This window comes from Neolamprologus multifasciatus, chromosome 20 (assembly GCF_963576455.1).
Source record: "Neolamprologus multifasciatus chromosome 20, fNeoMul1.2, whole genome shotgun sequence".
Classification (NCBI taxonomy): Eukaryota; Metazoa; Chordata; class Actinopteri; order Cichliformes; family Cichlidae; genus Neolamprologus; species Neolamprologus multifasciatus.
Genome location: NC_140458.1, coordinates 18172636 through 18187536, shown reverse-complemented (window position 1 = coordinate 18187536; position 14901 = coordinate 18172636).

Below are 14901 nucleotides of genomic sequence, written 5' to 3'. Positions count from 1 at the left end.
TTCTCATGTATTTCTCTGAGGATAAGCTTCGTGACGTGAAGATCCTTGTTCAGGATTGATGGCCGCTTAGACTCCTCGGGTAGAGCCGCTCTGCTGAGTCGCCCTCCGACCCTGAGGATGCCTTGTTCAAGTACTGGACTCAGTTTGAAAAGACTACTAGTCCTCTTTACCCCTTGGCCTTTAGAAAGTGCGGTGATCTCTTTGGGAAATGTCTTCCTTTGACAGTAGCGAATGATTGCTTCTTCAGCCTTGGCAAGGTTCTCTACAGTTAACTTGTTGGTGTCCCCTTGAAACAGGCTGTCCTTGAAACCTTTCATATCCCTCTCGACTTCAGGGTGAGTTTTAACAGCACTCAACTCCTTCCTTTCGCGACACAGTTGCAGCAGAATGCTCTTGACTTTAAGCATCCATGCCATCGCCCTTTTGAGTCTAAACCAGGATGAGAAGTACTGCAGGAACTCCAGCACTACATCTTCACCTTCCTCGATTGTACTAGCACACACCAGGTTACCCTTTACCTCTGGGTCCTCTGTAGTCAGGCCTTCAACTGGGTGCACCTCTTCTGGCCACTCTTCCATAGGTTTGGTGAGAAAGTCCGGCCCCTGTAACCATGTGTGGGACTGCATGAAGCTCTCTGCTTGGAGCCCCCTTGATGCAAAGTCGGCAGGATTCAATGAGGTGTTGATATACCTCCATTGCTCTGGACTGGAGCATTTCAAGATGGCATCCACACGGTTAGCAACAAAGGTACGGAATCTACTTGTTTGATTGCTGATATACTTGAGTACCGTGGTACTATCTGACCAAAATACAGATGGTTGGAGTGGAAGCTGCAATTCAGATGTCAGAACCCTGTCCATGCGTGCTGCCATTGTTGCTGCGGTAAGTTCCATGCGGGGAACTGTAATGGGCTTAAGTGGGGCCACTCTTGCCTTTCCCAATGCGCAGTAGACTTCGTTACGGCTGTTCCTCTGTAGCAAGTAGCTTACTGTACCGTAGCCCTCTTCACTGGCATCGGCAAAGTGTTGCAGCTGATTGTATACTGACTCTCCAAAGCCCACAGGTTTAAAACATCTTGGAATGCTTATGTTCTCTAGCTGATGAAGCTGGGTCTTCCACTTGAGCCACTGGTGAGCTAGGTCTGCAGGTATGATGACATCCCAGCCAATCTTTCTCCTGCAAAGCTCTTGCAGAATCTTCTTTGCTTGAAGCGTGACTGGTGACAAGATACCCAGTGGGTCATAGACAGAACTCACAGTGGACAGGAGGTTCCTCCGAGTGGGTGCCTTGTCCGGCATTACAATCTTGAACCTGAAGCTGTCAGATTCAATACACCACTGGACTCCCAGCGCTCTCTCAATGGGAAGTGTGTCCTGATCCAGATCGAGATCTTTAACCTCTGATGCCCTTTCTTCTTCTGGAATAGCAGACAGAACTGCTCTGCTATTGCTTATCCATTTTGTGAGCCTGAATCCACCCCTCTGACATACAGCTCTAAGAGTGTGGTATAACTGTATGGCTTCCTCTTCTGAGCTCACAGCCTTCAAACAGTCGTCCACATAGAAGTTGTGCAGGACTGTGTCAACCGCTTGGCTGTTGGCTGGATCTCGGTTGTCCTCAGCACATTTGCGCAGAGCAAAGCTGGCGCAGCTTGGTGACGAAGTTGCACCGAAAATGTGAACCACCATCTTGTACTCCACCATTTTCTGAGTAATGTCACCAGATGTCCACCACAGGAACCGAAGAAGGTCAGAATCCTCATCAGGCACCTTTACTTGGTGGAACATTGCTTCCACATCTGCCATGATGACCACTTCTTCTTGTCTGAATCGGATAATTACCCCAAGAAGGGTACTGGTAAGATCTGGTCCTTGTAACAGTTGATCATTTAAGGTGGTGCCTTTGTACGATGCTCCACAGTCAAAGACCACTCGAAGCTTGTGTTTCTTGGGATGGTAAACTCCGTGGTGCGGTAGGTACCAAACCTTTCCATCGTCACGACCAAGGTCCTTTTCTGGCACTTTCACTGCGTAACCTTTGGTTATGATGTCACTCATGAAAGCCGAGTATTCTGCGTGGAATGAAGTATTCCTCTCCAACTTCCGCTTTAGGTGTAAGGCACATTGCTCAGCCACTTTGCGGTTGTTGGGCATCTTAATGCGCTTGTTCCTCAATGGCAAAGCGATGCTGTAATGTCCATCCACAATAGTAGCTGACTCTGTCGCTATCTCCAGAAACTGCAAATCCTCTCTTGACATTTCTTGCTTCTCGTTTCTTTCACGCTCAGGGAAGTCACTTTTAAACTGCTGGTCCCAGAGTTCGTCCAATTTGCTAACTGATATTCGGTTTGCTGCAACCTGAATCAGTCCGCATGCTGCCTTTTGTGAACTGCTTCCTTGGAGGGGTTCGCTGATGGTCCAACCGAGCCTTGTCTTCACAGCATATGGACCGCCATTCTCACTGGCTATAACTTGCCAGGGTTCAACAGCTTTAGGTGCATTAGCCCCGATTAGCAGTCCAATCTTTGCTTCAATCCTAGGTATAGACACCTGCTGAAGGTAGGTCCACCTGTTCACGTAGTCTTGAGAAGGAGCATTGTCGGCAGAAGCAGGAATGTCACTGTGACTGTACATTTCTGGCAACTCAAAGAAGTCATCACTGTCTAAACTGCTTATTTCCAACCCAGACACAATGTGGCTACTGACGACCTTTTCTTCTCCCATTGTTTTCAGCAAAATGTTTGTCTTCCTGCCAGACAAGTTAAGCTCATGCATTAACTCTTCAGTACAAAAGCAGGCAGTACTGCCAGGGTCCAGAAAAGCATAAGTGTATGCTACCTTTTGTCCTCTTTTAGGTTTCACTTGGACTGGAACTATTGCCAAGATGTGCTCTTTTTTCTCTGCAGCGTGAGCAGGTGCCGCCATTTCAACAAATCCATTCACGATTGACTCCGTTTGGTCCTCCCTTTCTAATGATTCCACCTCAGAAGCTGCCCTTTTGCTTGTAGCACTGGGCTTAGTCTTCATGTGTAACACTGTGGGGTGCAGTTGTGCACAAACCTGACAACTTGCCTTTTCTTTACACGAACTACTCATGTGTCCCTGCTTAAGACAGCTGAAGCATAGTCCTTTAGTTCGCATGAAGTCAATCTTTTCCTTATGAAGTGACTTCTTCATCCTCTTGCACTGTTCCATGGTGTGCTCTTCACCACGACAGAAGAGACAGGGTTTAGAAAAAGCACACACCTGATTTCCGCTGACCTTGTTCCTTTCTTTAGAGGGTACGTCCTGTGTAGTGGTGATAGTTGTAGCTGTGGTGAATCCTTTTCTGCTTCCACTTCTCCTTTGCAACCTCTCATCCACTTGCCCTCTAACTTGGACCTTTAAGGTGCTGTCCTTTATATCACCGAACAATGGATGCAAAACTTCTTTGGCCTGCTTATTGACAAACTCCGCCAGATCTGCAAACTTGACTCTGCGTTTTGCCTTGTCTAAGACCCCACAAGCAAATGTTCTCCACCTTTCTCTCAGCTTGTACGGAAGCTTGGAAACGATAGCACGCATGTTGGCCGTGTTGTCCAACTCCTCCATGTACTCCACGTCCATCATTGCATTATGACATCCAGTAAGATAGAGGCCGAAAGCCTGCAGAGCCTCCCCATCATCTGACTTGATGGTTGGCCAGTTAAGAGCCTTGTGAATGTATGCCACTGATATCTTGTAGGCATTTCCAAAGTGCTCTTCCAACAGTCTCTTAGCCGTTTGATATCCATGTGTAGGTTCCATATGAAGACAACTCCGTATCAATTCTCGTGGTTGCCCACTTGTGTACTGTTCCATGTAGTACAATCGATCCTTGTCGCTCTCTGTTCTGTCCTCCACACCATGTTCAAAAGCTCGCATGAACAGCCGATACTCCAATGGGTCCCCTTTAAACACAGAAATGTTCTGCGGGGGCAATGTAGCTAACTTCTGCTGCTTTGTTAGCACTTCAACCACATCCTGTAGAGCACTTGGTGTCTGCGATGGCTGGGAGGTAACGGTGTGTGTTTGCTGTGCATTTTGGAGAATGTTCTTCTTCTGTGCTTGTCTTTCTCGCGTGGGGGACGGACTATTTGACTGCTGTGAAGTAAATAAATCTCCAACCTTATGTGATGCCACGTAGGAGTTCATTCCATCCCGAGTGGATACGCGACTGGATGCCTTGGATGCACGACTTTCATATTCCGCTAAGATCTTGATCTTTGCCTCATTTGCTGCAAGAGCTGTTTGCATTTCTAGCTCCTCCTTTTCAGCTTGGAGCTTAGCCTCCCTTTCCTCCAGCAAGCGTTTCTGTCTTAGAGATGATGCCTTAATCAATAAGGTAGCTCGCTCCACCTCTGCCTTCATGCGTGTGGATGACACCGATGACGAAGCGCAGGAGCCACGTTCTGAAAATGCCTTATCACTGCGTTTTGAGACAGATGCGTTAGATACGCTGTCAGATGGATCCACGTCTTCATTGCATTTTTCAGCCTCAACAGCGCGCATGGCCATCTTGTCAATCCAAGCCGAAGCTGTCTCAGCAAAAGCCTTAAAGGAATTAGCCTTAGGTTCGAACCATTTTTCCTGGTCTTTAGTTAAATCCTCCTCCGGCATCTGCTGGAGCACCTCTTTAACATTTGTGTTCAAACCACAAAACTCTCCAAACTGCTCATTAAAGTCCTTCATCAACTGTGTTGCTTCTGTTAGGCTGGCATCACATTCATTTTCCATCAGCTGGCGCACTTGTTTCATTGTGCCTGTTAATTTGGCTAGCTTGGCCTTCCGTAAATTGATAACACGTTGCAGCCTTTCCTCCATAGCTTTTGGTGTGATTTTCACTGCCCTAGCTTCCATTTCTGCTACTGTGTCTTCTTCTTTTTCGTTCATGCTATTAATTTCCCGAATAGCAACAACAAAATCCTTATTTTATCATCCAAAAATCATGCAGGTTTGCTACCACACAGCTCAGCATCCACCATGACTCAGCACTTTTTTCCTCGTGAATTAGCTCCACTTACTCACGTTTGTTGTCGCTGCAGCAGCTTGGGGTTTTTCCTTCTTTAGTCGCGTCAATTAATCCACAACGAGCGGGTTTTCCTACAAAATGTATAAGCCGCGAGACCAGTTTTCCCGTGCTTCACTCGCGTACGTCAGTTTGAAGAGGAAAGAACTCCACGGGACTCCGATGTGAAAAGATGTAACAAAAAATTTATTCCACAGTTTGCATCTTACAGGAGTGGTCAGGTTTAACTTTTCCTCAACAAAATAACCTACTACGGTAGGAAAACCGTGTGGCTCTGATCTACCTCGCTGCCGCGTATAGCTTATGCCGTGTTAACCCCTTTTCTCTCTCCCCCCTCCCGCACTGCATGCGCTAATTTGCATACATCCGTGATGCCCGGATTTTACTATAAACACGAGTCTTTAAGGCACATGTATTCATGGTACTAACCAAACCAACACAGCAATAAAATAATTTTAGTTCCACTATAAACATGCATTTACTTCTTAAATTATTAATTACACAAACAAGCTTAACAACAGCGAAATATAAATACTAAAACATATGAACTATCTTAACTTGGCTCCCACAGGTGGAGTGCCCACTCCGGGTCGGGGACGAGTTCCTGCCTCAAGTGGAGGAGTTCAAGTACCTCGGGGTCTTGTTCGCGAGTGATGGGAGAAGGGAGCCAGAGATCGACAGACGGATTGGTGTGGCGGCTGCAGTGATGCGGACGCTGCACCGGTCCATCGTGGTGAAGAGGGAGCTGAGTGTAAAAGCGAAGCTCTCAATTTACCGGTCAATCTACGTCCCTACCCTCACCTATGGCCACGAGCTGTGAGTAGTGACCGAAAGAATGAGATCGCGGATACAAGCGGCGGAAATGAGCTTCCTCTGAAGGGTGGCTGGCCTCTCCCTTAGAGATAGGGTAAGAAGTTCGGCCATCCGGGAGGGGCTCAGAGTAGAGCCGCTGCTCCTCCACATCGAAGGGAGCCAGCTGAGGTGGTTCGGGCATCTGACAAGGATGCCTCCTGGGCGCCTCCTGGGGTTGGTGTTCCGGGAGGAGGCCCCGGGGCAGACCCAGGACACGCTGGAGAGATTATATCTCTCGGCTGGCCTGGGAACGCCTTGGTGTTCCCCCAGATAAGCTGGAGGAGGTGGCTGGGGAGAGGGAGGTCTGGGCTTCTCTGCTTAGGCTGCTGCCCCCGCGACCCAGCCCCGGATAAAGCGGATGAAGATGGATGGATGGATGGATGGATAGTAAAGAAAACAGTTGAAAAGCAGCAGCTGCTCTGCCTCTGTCACCTCAGCAGGGAGCAGAGAGAGAAAAACCAAAATTCAGCTAATGACTGCTGACCTCATCCTGTGAAAAGTTACTGCTATGGAAGCAACAAATCACTCATGTGCAGAGATATGATTCAAATCACTGCAGCTCTGTAGCTTTAACAACTAATCTCTGTAATAAAATATTATGATCAACTCTATTGAAATCTGTACTGAGTTAGCAGCACAGAAATGACACCACTGTTAAAGGCTGTAAGAAGATAATTTGTAACCTTCACTACTTCACTACTATTATGAACTTACCTGGATGTTTGAGCATACGTCAAGACATCAAAGGAGGAAGGATGGGATGATCAGATCATTTACTGTGGTAAAAGTGCTGTAATTCCATGCCACACCACAAGGTGACACTATCTATTTAGGTGGGGACTAAAGGTGTGCGCTAGATGGTAGGAAGAGGTAGAAGAATATGAGAAGCAACATGTTCAAGAACCAGAATTTGATGTATGGCAATGTTCTATGTGCTTGCCAAGAATTAGTAAAAAAGAAATGCAGTCTGAAACGGCTTTCATCAGCCAAGTCCTCAATCACTGCAAGACTTCAAGGAAAATCTTTAAAAAGGTGTGTGCCTTCTACAAACAGGATGTTCAGGATGGCGAATTGTCCATTACTGATGATGTAATGATGATGAGAGATCTACCAAAAACCATAAAAGACATTTTACAGTCCTGACTGAGGAAGCATAGTTGTGAGATAGGCGAATCAGTTGTGTCAGATATGGTGACACAGTTTTGTGAGGGCAAACCTCACATCTTTACCTCTATCCTGAGTGGGGGTGGTCCACTTTGTTCTACCTACAAGAGAAGGGCAAATTTAAAGACCAGTTTCCTGTACTGGAACCAGTGGAGCATGCATTTAGTAGGGAGGAACACAGAAGCTTCCAGTTCCTAGTCTGAAGTCATTGTTTCAGGCTATGACAAGGAATGCGATCCAGGATTCGATCTTGCATGATGGATTCTGTTACAACCCTCTGGTCTAGGAGGCACAGGATGCAACAAAAAATGTACTAATTCTAGCATTCCATTAATTCAAACCACTGAACAAAACCTGGCTCAGCATTAAAGTGATTTATTTTCACAATTTTAGTGTTTCACACGTAACTTAAAAAGAAGAAAACCAAAGCTATAGATAGACTTCAGATCTAACCACAGAATTCCTACTAACACAGGATTAAGGTTCCTCTACTGATGAAGTGACTCCAGCTGTGCATCCAGGTGTGACAACAAACCTGCAAACAAACAAGAGCAGAGAAGAAAAAAGATCAGTGGACGTAACAGATTCATTTGGGAAAAAGTCTAACCTATAAACCACCAACCTAATTTTTAAAATGTTTTTTATAAGGACACAGAGCAGTTTGAGGCCAAACTTGAAAAGCAGGTGATGAAAATTGCCATTGTTGGTGAACTATACAAACCTTGATCTGACAGGATATCCCAAGGTGCTGTGCTGTCAGTCTGAGCTATTGCAAAGACCTGAAGTATATTTTTTTCAGAAGCTGTTCCTTGACCTTGATGGACTGAGAGCCAGAGCAAAAGTAAGAAGTCTTAAGATATGATGATGATGATAATGAAAATTATCCAGAGATGGGCAGTAACGCGTTACAAGTAACGCATTATGTTACAAGTAACACGTTACTGTAATCCGATTACTTTTTTCAAGTAACGAGTAAAGTAAGGGATTACTATTGCAAAAAAGGTAATTAGATTACTGTTACTTTCCCGTAAGCACGTTGCGTTACTAAACCATGTTTTTTTTTGCGAGAGTGTCTCATGACAATGACGTAAGTGAGTGCGACGTTCATGGCAACAGCTGTGTGCAGATCAACAGATAATATAACGGGTGCGGGAGAGAGTATGACTGTGCACAGGGCTGGACTGGGACAAAAAATCGGCCCGGGCATTTTGACTATTGACCGGCCCACCAGATATTATAGGAAAAACCATAAAGCCTTTGAATGAAAACAAACGCTGTTGTGACAGTGATGTACACTGTCTTGTTGGTATATATGTATCTAATAAACTTAAACCTACACCATCCTCCCTATTCTGGTATTCTAAACAGTACAGACAGAGAAGACTAGAGGTGAGACATGATCATTACCGAATATTAAAAATTATAAATGACAAATTTAGAGATATTTTCATAAACTCTTCATTTACCACATCAATAAACAGCATGGTAGGGCAAAATATTTTTTCTAACACCTTTAACACCTTTAAAAAGTGAAAGGAGACAGAAAGACAGGTGAGAAAGAATAAAACTTAATTGACTTTTTGATGGCATTTTACACACAGTACTGATACAGAATCTAGAAAATGTGGGAAAATACTGGCATCATATACAGTACTTACGTCTGACAAAATTATGATGGGACCCTGAAAAAAAAATTACTATGTACAATAATGATAATGAATAATGTCTATACATTTTACATCACATGAAAACGTTTGTTATAAGATTCAGATAATTATTTGTTAACCCTTTAAAACCGGTCGGAGCGGGCACGCTCTGTTTTGCGTAACTATTTTTAAATCCCGGTAGCTCTGCAACCACGTGAGCTAGCGCAATAATTTTTTTTTGCATATGAAACCGGAGGAGTTGTACTTACATCTTATGCCATCAGCTTGTCCTCAGTCACAGTTTGCTTCCACATATAGCTTTGCAAGAACTGCATAAAAAGCACTTGCAGCAACAAAAACATAATATTCCAGAAACACGCTTTGCCGATCCGATCAGCTGTTGATAACACTTCCTACATTGGATTAGACTTCAGCGCGAACTATCGCACGTTCGCCATGACCTGCCCGAAACCGGAAGTGACGTCATTTTTGCGGAAATGTAGTTTTTTTTTACCATATAGCATCATGAGCCTATACTGGTGTTTTTAAAAGTTATCTTTGACTTTATGACTTTCTGTGTCGTTTCTGGGATGCTTAGGACTCATATTGCACTGCTGGAAATAGTTTATTTTGATGCATATGCTGCTTTTTTGCAAATTTGCATTATAATATTTATTTTCGTTTTTCCTGCAGTATATAGAAATTGGTGTATTTCAAAAATAAAACTATGAAGGCACTCAAAATAAATTTCCTGTGGGGGGAAACTATTTTGTGCAACTTTTTTGTATTTACAGTTTTGAGGGATAAGCCTCTTAAATTTCTCTAACTAGAAATATATGTTAAAAAAACAAAAACGATTTTCAATTTTTTTTGTAGTTTATTGCACTTTTTTGCAATTCATGTAATCACTATGCACTTAATTCATACATATTATTAAAATCTAGGCTGTAATGGTTGTATTGATGTATAGCAACTTGAAATGCTCCCAAAAATGGCTCCACAGCATGTAAAAATATAATATAAGCTCTGGCGGACTTGGTTCTATGGTAGGTCTTAAAGGGTTAAAAGCGAGACATTTTAAATGAGAATAAGGAAGAAAAGTATGTCTTTGTGCTCCCCTTTCCCTGTCAATGCCCTACCCGGCCCCCTGGCAAAACTTTGCTAGACCCGCCCCTGCACAGTTACCAGCTGTCAGTTACATAGAAAAGGGTCCTGGTGTTATTTGTCTCTCAGAAACAGTTCATAACTTCCCTTTAACTCATCCATGTCACCTAAAAGGTAAACCTGTTTCTCCATCACCTGTTCAGCTCTGCACTGTTCCAAAAAATAGTAATGTCAAAGTATCTTACTGTATATTTTACAGTTTTGTACTGTCTTTCTAGAATATCATTAAATTTACATAAGTAGACTGTGATTTTACATGTCAAATGTAAAATAACATAACATCACTGTAAATATAGTAAAACACAGTTTAATTGTTTTTTAAATATATTTTTTGTACATATGCATATTTAGGTTGTAAAAATACATTCAGAAATGTATCATAATTTCACAAATATGTATCTGTTATGTGAGAGAATGATCTGTTAAATTCAAATGTAATACTATGGAAAAATATATAAAATGATCGAAAATTAATGAGAATAATCAATAATTAAAGGAGTATTTGAATTATAATTTTGCTGAAAATTTCATGTCAACTAGGTCTGATTCAATAATTCAGAGGTAACAAGTGAAAATATAATTAATAGGAATAAAAACTACAAAAAAACATATAAAACATTGCATGGCCACACTGTGCCAATTTTATATTTAAAAAAAATGTAGAGGTAGGAATTGCAATTAATATAAATCTCAAAGTATTCACAACATTCCTGAACAGAAATAGGCCTCTGCACCTGGGTGAGGGTGTGGCCATGAAAACAATGTGACATGCCATTGGATGTTGGGACACATAATAACATGACGCTAAGCATCGGCCAATGAATGTGAACTAACAACCACAAGGTCGCGGGTATGGCTGTACTGTAGGAAAAAATCCTAATATAAAAGTATTTTACTGCATTTTACAGTAATGTTCTGTTCTTCTAGAATATCATTAAAGTTACGTAAATAGACTGTGATTTCACATTTCAAATGTAAATTAACGTTAAATCACTGTAATGTAATAAAACATAATTGTCATGATAATTAAATGTATCTGTCTTTACATATGCATATTTAGATTGTTAAAATACATTCACATGATTTCACAAATATCTGTCCGTTATTTGAAAGATTGAACTGTTGAATTCAAATGTAATGCTATGGAAAAGTATATAACACGATTCCTATAAGCTTGTGTTACATCACATAAGTATTATTATTGTTGCTATTTAGGGTGATCGTGGCTCAAGAGTTGGCAGTTCGCCTTATGATCAGAAGATTGCCGGTTCGAGCCCTGGCTCGGACACTTGTGTCCGTGATCAAGACTCTTCGCCTACTGGTGATGGCCAGAGGGGCCAATGGTGCGATATGGCAGTCTCGCCTCTGTCAGTCTGTCCCAGGGCATGCAATCCATTATTATTTAAACCAACTGTTAACTGTATATTTCTCTACATTTACGTATTATGATTCATTTTGCCACATTCATTGACCTTGTTTATAGGTAATTTCATTGTTTGATCACGTTAAAATGTTCCTAATTTAATGTCTAAACACACTTGGAAAAGGCAGAATCCCATGTAAAATTACCGCAACAAACTCAACTAACTGTATTTTCATGAGAAAGATATTTTCTGTTACTTTAAGGTAGTATTTTGGCGCCACAGCTGCCGGAATATTACCGTTTTTTTAAGATGTTTTTTGTAACAGTGTGATGATTCAGTAAGGACATCTCCTGGTTTCATCTTCATGTTTCCCTCTCACCACATATCCAAACTGATATCATGACCAGCAGCTTTTACAGCTGTGGCTCCAGCAAACATCAGCTGATACTAGAAATTAATATTAAATAAATTCTAACAACAGCTTATCAAGCTTAAACGTGCTGCTGTTGTTTAACGCGACATCCGCTGCTTTCTTCTTTCTGGGGCAAAGTGGGCGATAAACAAACAAGAGAGAAAAGCCGATCAGCTGATCATTGATCAGTTTCATGATTGAAGTAGCAACAGGAGAGGGAGGGGGAGAGAATGAGAGGAGAAGAGGCAGCTGTGCAGCGTAACGACAGAGAAAAACTCCAGCTTTGTGTCTTTTTTTCATTATAGCTGAAGTACGGGACAAACTGTGTTCCTTTTCAAAATATTTTGTGTAATAGTTTCTCTGAATACGAGATGATTCTGTTTTTTACGGAACAGCTGGAAACTCTAATAATTAACCTTATGAAAAAATAAAGTTCACTATCAGTAACATCAAAGCACCCACCCAGCTGTATAGAAACTCCGTCATGCTAGCTAGTACGCAGTACGAGTTATTGCAACTGACTGTAAAAAGTCAGCATAACGAAAGTAAACTACACCTAAATTTGGTTTATATCTGACCCAGAAAGACTGCGGGTCATAACTTCTTGCCTCGGGTCTCTCCTCCTCCTGCCTCACCTGTTGGCCTCCACCACTTGCTAATGTTACTGAATCTGCGGAAGCTCCGCAATAGCCACCACCAAACAATTGAGTTATTTTTACACATCTCCCAGCATCCGGCCAATCCACCATCTTTCAGTGTTTATACCGTTACGAAAAAAAAAAAGAAAAAAATCCCAACCGGCCCACTGGGCAAATGCCCGGTATGCCCAATGCCCCATGGCCAGTCCAGCTATGACCATGCAGCGTTTAAAGCATGGAAGTACTGACCTTACTTTGAGTTTGATTCCGTAAAAAGTGACAAAAACATTTTACAGCGAAAAAACCCCTAAACTTCCGAGTAAGCACCGAGTACGCTGCCACAGGAATGTGAAATTCACAGAGAAACTCGCAGATTCTTCCACTGACGGCTGCGGCACACCTGCACCAGGGCAAACATCCGCCTGTCCTACTCCTGCTATACAGGTGAAAATAGAGCTACAGGACCGCTGAGTCTTCGATTTTATTTATTTTCTGCTGTGTTTTACTTGCATTTATTTGAAAGACTGAGTGTAAACACAAAAATCTATTTTATTTTATGTGCTAGAATATGCAGAAAATAGGTTAAACAAATTTCTTCCAGTCAGAGAAAGTTGCATATCATTTAATGTTTGCTTGATGCATAGTTAGAAGATTAAAACTAATAAAACTATTTTTAAAAAGAGACTTTTCCATTTGATTACATTTTATATGATGGATTATGCAGGAAAAGTAAATGGTAAATGGACTGGTTCTTATATAGCGCTTTTCTACTCATCTGAGCACTCAAAGCGCTTTACACAACTTGTGCATTCAACCATTCAGACAAGCACATCTTTCTAAGTGCTTTTATAGCTAACATTCACACACATTCATACTCCGATGGATGCATCGGAGAGCAATTTGGGGTTAATATCTTGCCCAAGGACATTTGGCATGCAGACTGGGGAAGCCAGGAATCAAACCACCAACCTTCCAATCAGTAGATGACCTGCTCTACCACCTGAGCTACAGCCACCCCAAGTAGAATTGGGCTGAAAGATCTATTCAGTTTGTAAATCATGTTTTTAAAAAGTAACTAAATAACTAATTACTTTATAAAACAAGTAAGCAGTAAAGTAACAGTATTACTTTTTGGGTTACTTTTTTCAAGTAACTTGACCAACACTGTAATTATCATACATATACATACATTTTAGACTGATAGAATGACATAATGCCCATCTACATAACCATGCAACATGTTCATGCACATCTAACACACACGTCCTTTGTGGGGTTTTTGTTGTTATTGTTTTTATTTCATTTTCCAATTGCCATCTTTGTAGATTCTGTGAATCTGTTTCCTGTTTTATGTTCTACAATAATAATAATTTAAAAAAAAACTAATGTAAGTTCAAAGGTCTTTGCTTGTATTGCTTTGCTGATAGTATGTTATTTATGTATATTTTAAGTATATAACTTTCTACAGGGCTGAATATAACATCATTATGTAAAGGTCCAGATTCTCTGTGATTTATCTGCAGATGATGTGCAACACTTCTAACATCACACAAAGCAAAGGTTACTATCACACTGTTCTTGAAGTGCTAGGTTTGTTCATCTTCCGGGGCAGGACCATGGCAGAAGTCTGAAAAAGACTTCCCTCTGAGGCAGCTCCTTGTGAAGCGTCCTGCTTGATCCCTGCAATGAGCTTCAGTCCACCTGATGTTTTTGAAATGATGTCTCAGTGGGCCAACAGAACATCTGGCACAGGACAGCTGTCTGATGTTCTCCCTCACACTCCCTCACCCAGGGTGAATGTATCTGTTGATAACAGTGTGGACTAATGTGGATCCTGTGATTAAATGAAAAGAATAACTTATGAAACAACTTCTATGAAACCTTCTGCTGCTGTGTTTTCAAATCTAACATTTTATTTAAAGTTTCCGGAATACCAGAGCTCTTTGTCAGTGTAATGGATCTAAAACGGTTTAAATGTTCAATTTCATATCATCGTCCGTCTTATGTCAAAATCTCAAAGGACATAATTTAATTTCCAGATAATTCTGATATTAACAGGAACTCTGGGCCTCTGTGGAGTGTGCAGCTGATGCCATCGCTGTCTAAAATAGGATAACAAAAACTATGCAGTGCTGAATCATTCAGACATTCAGAGAGTAACACAGGTGATTATCATGGCCAACTAGCTTGTAACAAGACTCTAACACAATGCATTTCATTTAGCCTCTGAACCCTGGATTCAAACTGACAACTTTCAGTTGATCCATCATTTAAGCTTTCCTACTATAAACAAATAGGATGGGATAAATTGGAGGGGTGCTCATTCTGTTTTGTACCAGTTAGCAGACAAGCAGCTGCATTTTGGACCAACTGGAGACTGTAAGCATGGTCCAAACCAAAGCGCAGAGCAATGAATTAGTTCAGTCTGCAAGTAATGAACAGATGAATAGTGGACCAAGATAAAGACATACCTTCCAGCTAAGGCCTTATCTTGGCTAGCTGTCTCAGATGGAAAAAGCTAGATTGGACTATTGGACTCACCTGCCTACAGTTTAAAGAAACCCTCTTTTTTAACATTTGTCTGACAATAAGAAGATAAGGGGCCCAGAGTACAG